Below are 5,924 nucleotides of genomic sequence, written 5' to 3' on the forward strand. Positions count from 1 at the left end.
TTCTCATAAAATCTTTCTTTTTTTTTTCTTATTTAACTTATAAAAGTTTGCACACTCCTTATATGTCTGTTAATAGAGATATTATAAAATCGGCACTATAAAATTTTTTTTAAACTTAATCTATACTATACGTGACTTTGTAAACTTATGGGCTATTAATTCTAGTTCATGCTTATTAGAGATCATCCCGACCGTTTATTCGCTCGGTCAAACGCAAGCTGAGCTATAAACCGAGCAAGCTCGAGCTGAGCTTTAATTTACTCGGCTTGAACTTGGTTTTTTTTTTTCCAAACTTTAAGTAAAGTTCGGCTCGACCTCGTAATGAGCCGAGCAAACTTAATCCGAGCCTTTCGAGCTTTTCGAGCTTATATATATATATTATCTTGATGATACGATAACTTTCATATCTTCTAGGTTCGAAAGCTAAAAAACTAAGAATCTAGTTGGGAAAATTAGTAAAGAATAGAAACCTAATTATGATAATATAATGGAATATTCCTGGTGAGTTAGGATCCCTATAATAAATTAGGATTCCCCCTGGCGTTAGTAAGGTTGGTATGTTAAGAATTAGTTTTCCAATTTTTAAGCTTTTGTAGTTTAGGAGATATAAAAGCTATCGTACTATCAAGATGTGAATATATAATTTTTTATATATTTATATTATATAAAATTAATATATATCCGGTTCATTTATTAGAGCCAAATCAATTTTAACCTGGTTACAACAACCGGGTATTTTTGTTTAGGTTATCTGTTTATTTTCTCGTTTTAAAGTGATTTAAATATGTAAAAAGGAAAGAAAGAAAGAAAGAAAGTGTCTCGAGATTTAAAAGTTATACAAAGAGAGAAAAAGAAAAAGACAGAGAGTGGGATTTATCGGTTCGGCTTTCGGGAAGTTCAATGGTTCATTGTCGTATACAGGCGGTAACAGATGGAACGATAATTAATATACGAACTTTTTTATATGTCTTATAAAAATTTTATCTTTTAATAATAAGTATATTTTAAAATTAAAATCAATATATACTAACCTAATCAAATTAGGTTATAAATAGTTATATTAAATAAATAAAAACTGGCGTATTTACTTTTACTTATTATACCTCTAACTTTCGCCTTCTCTTCTGAACACTCCGGCTTTTCTAATCTATAAGTTGAGTATTTAATAAAAAGAAGTATAATATTATGATATAAAGTATATTAATAAAACATGAAACTTGATAATTTGTATAAAAACATAGTTTAATATCTATTATAAGATGTGTTTAATTTGATAACTAACATATTACAATTCTTAAAGTTCGCCGAGCAAATCCCGAGTTCGAGCGAGCTGAGCTTTAATCCGAGCGAGCTCGAGCTGAGCTTAATTAAAGTTAGGTTTGAACTCGAATTTAAATCTGAGCTTTAATTAAAGTTCGGCTTAAACTCGGCTCCATTCTAGCGAGCTCGAACCGAGCAAAGGTGGGGATTAGAGATCCTAGGAAGTTTCGAGACTTATTGATTTTTAAATAATCACTTATCATTCCAGTCAAAAGAGGATGATTACGTCAAATTCCAATAATAAGACTATGTTCGTTGGTTGTCTTCGTGAGGAAAGCTTACTTAGAATTTTGTCCTGTATTATTAGTGTTCCCAGATGTCACTGAGCGTTGCGTTAAATATACTTGTAATATAGTCTCTTAACTAAGATTCGTAGGCGTGTGTTCAGGGTTTACGTGAAGTTTAGAATATGCTGCCTCTTCCTATTTGCTAGGTTTAAATCGTACTGTCAGGTTGGTTTCTTAAAGGCAAATCGTTTCTATTGTAGTTCAGACAAATATCTTTTCTTATGACTTTTCTCTATTGTAGTTTTGAGTCAAAGGAATTTTTGGTGATAGATCTTCACTTTATTTTACGTGAAAGGACTGTTTGCTATAACACAGCTTCACTTTATATTGTTTCTGTTTGGATTAAAGATTACTTAGTTTGTTTTCTATATAATTTGAAAGAAAATGATTTTGTTTCTTCGTGTTTCGTTCAAAAGACTACCTGGTTTGTTTTATTTGAGAGAAAATGAGTTTTTTTTTTTTTTTTTTTTTTTTAAGAAAACTTTTGTGAAATCGTGATAAAAGGAACGTGGTTTGTCTTGGATTTCTCGTGTATTTTGGATTTCTCGTGTATTTTGTCTTGTTAGGGGTACTGCTCCGGAACTATTAGGGTATGGAAGGTTATTTTAATGACCGTTCCATTTAACGTAGTGATCGGAGCACTTAAAAAAAAAGCTTTCAAAGTGAAACGGGGGTTGGAAATGTTTGAAAATTTTCATTGAGTAAAATGGATACAAGTAGTAGAAAGTAACAACCTCAACTACCGTTACCATTGCACCCGTGGTTCGTTCAATTTACGTGTCAAACGGAGGATTTGTAAAAAAATTTTAAAACAAAACGGGGATTTGGAAATCTAACGTATCGACGGGGGGAGATTCAAAAAAGTTTTCAATTTTCCATAAATTTTCAATTCCACGTTTTATTTGGAAAAGTTTACCAAGTACTCCGTTTAACACGTTAATTGAACCGTTAAACCGTGGGGGCAGTCGTTGTGGCATCTGAGGTTATTGCCTTCTACTACCTATCTCCGTTTTATTTTGCGAAAGTTTTCAAACTTCACAATCAACAGGTAAAAATTTCCAACCCGCCGTTTCACTTTTAAACTTTGTCAAGTCACCCGTTATTACGTTAAATGTGGGAAATTGTTGTGGACGAATAAGTGGGTTGTACATGTCAATCTGTCTTATTTCAATCTTACATTGTGTGGTGTTGTAAAATCTTATTGTCAAGTTCCTAAGACCAGAATCAATGAAGAATGTAGGGTAACAATTCCATTTTCATTTTGCTTTCAACAACACTATCTATGGGTTTGTTTGTGAGGTCTTTGTTATCGATAATTAACTTGGTCTACCTGGTATACTTATTATACTCTTAAAGATAAAGAATTAAACGTACGATTTACTTGACCTCACCAGTATAAGCTTTCTATACGTCCTCTCTTTACATTGAGGTATCGTATTGTCATTAACAACGGCTTAAAAGTATTGCGATAAAACCCATTATTTACGTTTTAAGTACCAACTTACTCTTGTTCGAATACGCATTGGGTTCGGGTGTACGTCTCTAAGTCGAATCGTCAATTCTTTGTTGTTGTCCTATCTTTGTAGTTGATCGGCAATCTCTGTACTACGACTATAATTGAAGACGTGAATAAGATGCTTTTATAGTTAATAGAAGGTCTGGAGCATTTCATTTTACTTATCTCCAAGGTCAAAGTTATTCTTTTATTTTTTCTAATTAGTGACAATTTAGGGGGTTGATGATTACGATCAATTTCTTGACTCCTTATTATACCTGTCTTTGGTGCTTTAGATAGAAGATGTATCCCATTCGACCTTTTAATGTCTTTACGACGAAAGGTAACGGGCGGCGGTACGGTGTTAAAAAAGTCAGTAATGGGTAGTATCTCATATAATCTTATACTGATATTTTGTATGAGATATTATAATCCGGTAGTTTCTTTTGTTTTATTGTCTTATCGTAGTATCTTGAACCTGGTAGTTTATACGCTGATGTTTTTATAGAATCATCATGTTATACGTTAAATATATTACAATCTGGTAGTTTCATATACTTTGATGTCTTTATGTGAACATCTTTAATCTGGTAGTTAACTGTATTTAATGTCTTTTTGGGATCACTTTTCCCGTACGTTCCTTTTCAGATCTTTGATCTTTAATACGAACCTTATTGTTTAGTTTTGATTCTAATTTGTATCCAAAACACATCTAACAGACAAACGAACCACCGACCTTCTTTAATAGTTTGTACGTTTGTAGATGAAATTATCACAATGTATGTTTTTATTGTTATCTGTTACAGAAAGAGATCGCTACAACGTCTGATCTCGTCTGGTGTAAGTTCATTCTCTTTTTGACGTTGAATCTGGACGAAGGAACTGGGAACTGGGAATTGTAATGTTTTTGTTCGCGTGTGTTGATCTTTTGGAACCGTGATGTTTGGAATTTTCCTCTTAGTTAGTCGTTCTCTTCCGTCGAAGTCTTAGTTGAGATAACTTTTCTGCATGAACTCTGAAACACATTCGAAGTCCTTTTTATCCTGTCCGCTTGAGTTTCGTCATTTTTTTTAATTGAGTGTCCAGTTATGATCAGTATTGTGATCTGTACAATTTTGATATTATTGTGTTTTGCATCCTCTTTTGTGTTCAGTTAGATTTGAATTACCTTTTCTTTTTATCTTCGAAAGATCCTTTCGTTATGATAATACAGTTGTTTGGCTTCGTGTTTGATTTTCACAGATGTTTAGTTCGAATTAAAACAACCAACAAATTTAGGACCTTTATTTTGATGTTTATCGTAGTGAATTTTACAAGATGTATTGATGGTTTCAGTTAACTCTCAAATGTTTATGTCGTTTGATTTCTTTTGCTTGGTCGGAATCGAGTGCGAAGGACTTTTCCGTGTTCAGATTGGACGTATCTCTATGTAGATAAGCGGGTCACGGTCATTGGAACTTAGGTTAGATTCGTGGACTAAAAGAAGATAGATCTTCAACCATCCTCAGCCTTCCATCAAAAGGATAGAACTCATACCCACCATCGCTGGTCGCGGTGATGGTGGTGGTATCGGAGGAGGGGATCGTGGTGGCATGTCACGTGGTGGACTCGGTATTGGCGACGGTGGACTTCGTCTTAGTATTGATGGAGGTATCGATCTTGGTGGTGGTATTGGGGGACGGAGCGCGGGCATAGGTGGATTCGGACGTGGATTCGACGGTGGTATGGGGGGTGGTTTGGGAGGTGGTATGCTTGGGTCCGCCGATCTTATTGGTTCACTCCTAAGGGGTGCTATTGGTGGATTCGGTGGTGGTATTGGTGGTATTGACGACGGCATAAGTGATCGTTCAGGAGGTATTGGTGGTTTTGACGGTCCGGATCCTGGGTTTGGAGGACCACTGGATATTCTACTGCCGGGCTTCGGCGGTGAAGGTATTGGTGATATCCTCGGCGGCTTTGGTAGTTTTGAGAGCGGTTTTCCCGCCGGTGGGGATCCAAGTGATAGTATTCGTACTCCTCCACCCAATCTCCCAAAGAAACCAAGCCGGAAGAACTAGAGGTGGATGTCCGTTTCGTTCTCGCAATTGGACATAGAACAGTGAATCGTTAGGTTTCTTGGAGTTGATTTATAGAATTCTGGACGTCATTTTAGTTTGATCTCCATTTGATACTGATTAACGAACGAACCTGATCCAAGACGAAGAGAAAATCGACATCGGTGGAGATCACTTCACAAACCGTTTATTATTACACATCTCAAGGACGAGACCATACTTAGTCTTTATTTTTAGACTCGGGGTTTCGTCTTCTAGGTTTAACCTGGAAAACGAAGTCGAAGTCTATCTTCAACGATCTCTACAAAACTATGTACAAAGTGAGCTGTGAAGAATTAAGTGTTTGGTGTATTGTCGTGTTGTAGGATACCGTCCCGGTTTATCCGGGATTCTAATGACTCTCAAATCACAATTTTCTTCAGACCCATGGTTGGTGTAGTGTTTTACTTGACATGTTACGAACCTAGAGCTAAATATCTACTAAGACATTTTTGAGTTCATACTGTTCTACCCAAAGTCTGAGAACTGATTCATTACTTAATCTGAGTGGACACATGGTCGATCTAGTTAGTATAAAGGGAAAAACCGATTGTTGAGTAGATGTCAAAAAAGCCTCAGTTTCTGTTATTTTGGTTTCGGGGCTCTCGCCGACCAACGTACCAGTGCATATTAGAGTACTAGGTGGTGGAAAGGTTTGAACCTCTTCTTTAAGAACTTAAGTAGACGGGTCTAAGTAAAGGTATTTATCATTGGTTAGTTCTGGAGCAA

The sequence above is a fragment of the Ananas comosus genome, linkage group 22 (assembly GCF_001540865.1).
Source record: "Ananas comosus cultivar F153 linkage group 22, ASM154086v1, whole genome shotgun sequence".
Taxonomy (NCBI): domain Eukaryota; kingdom Viridiplantae; phylum Streptophyta; class Magnoliopsida; order Poales; family Bromeliaceae; genus Ananas; species Ananas comosus.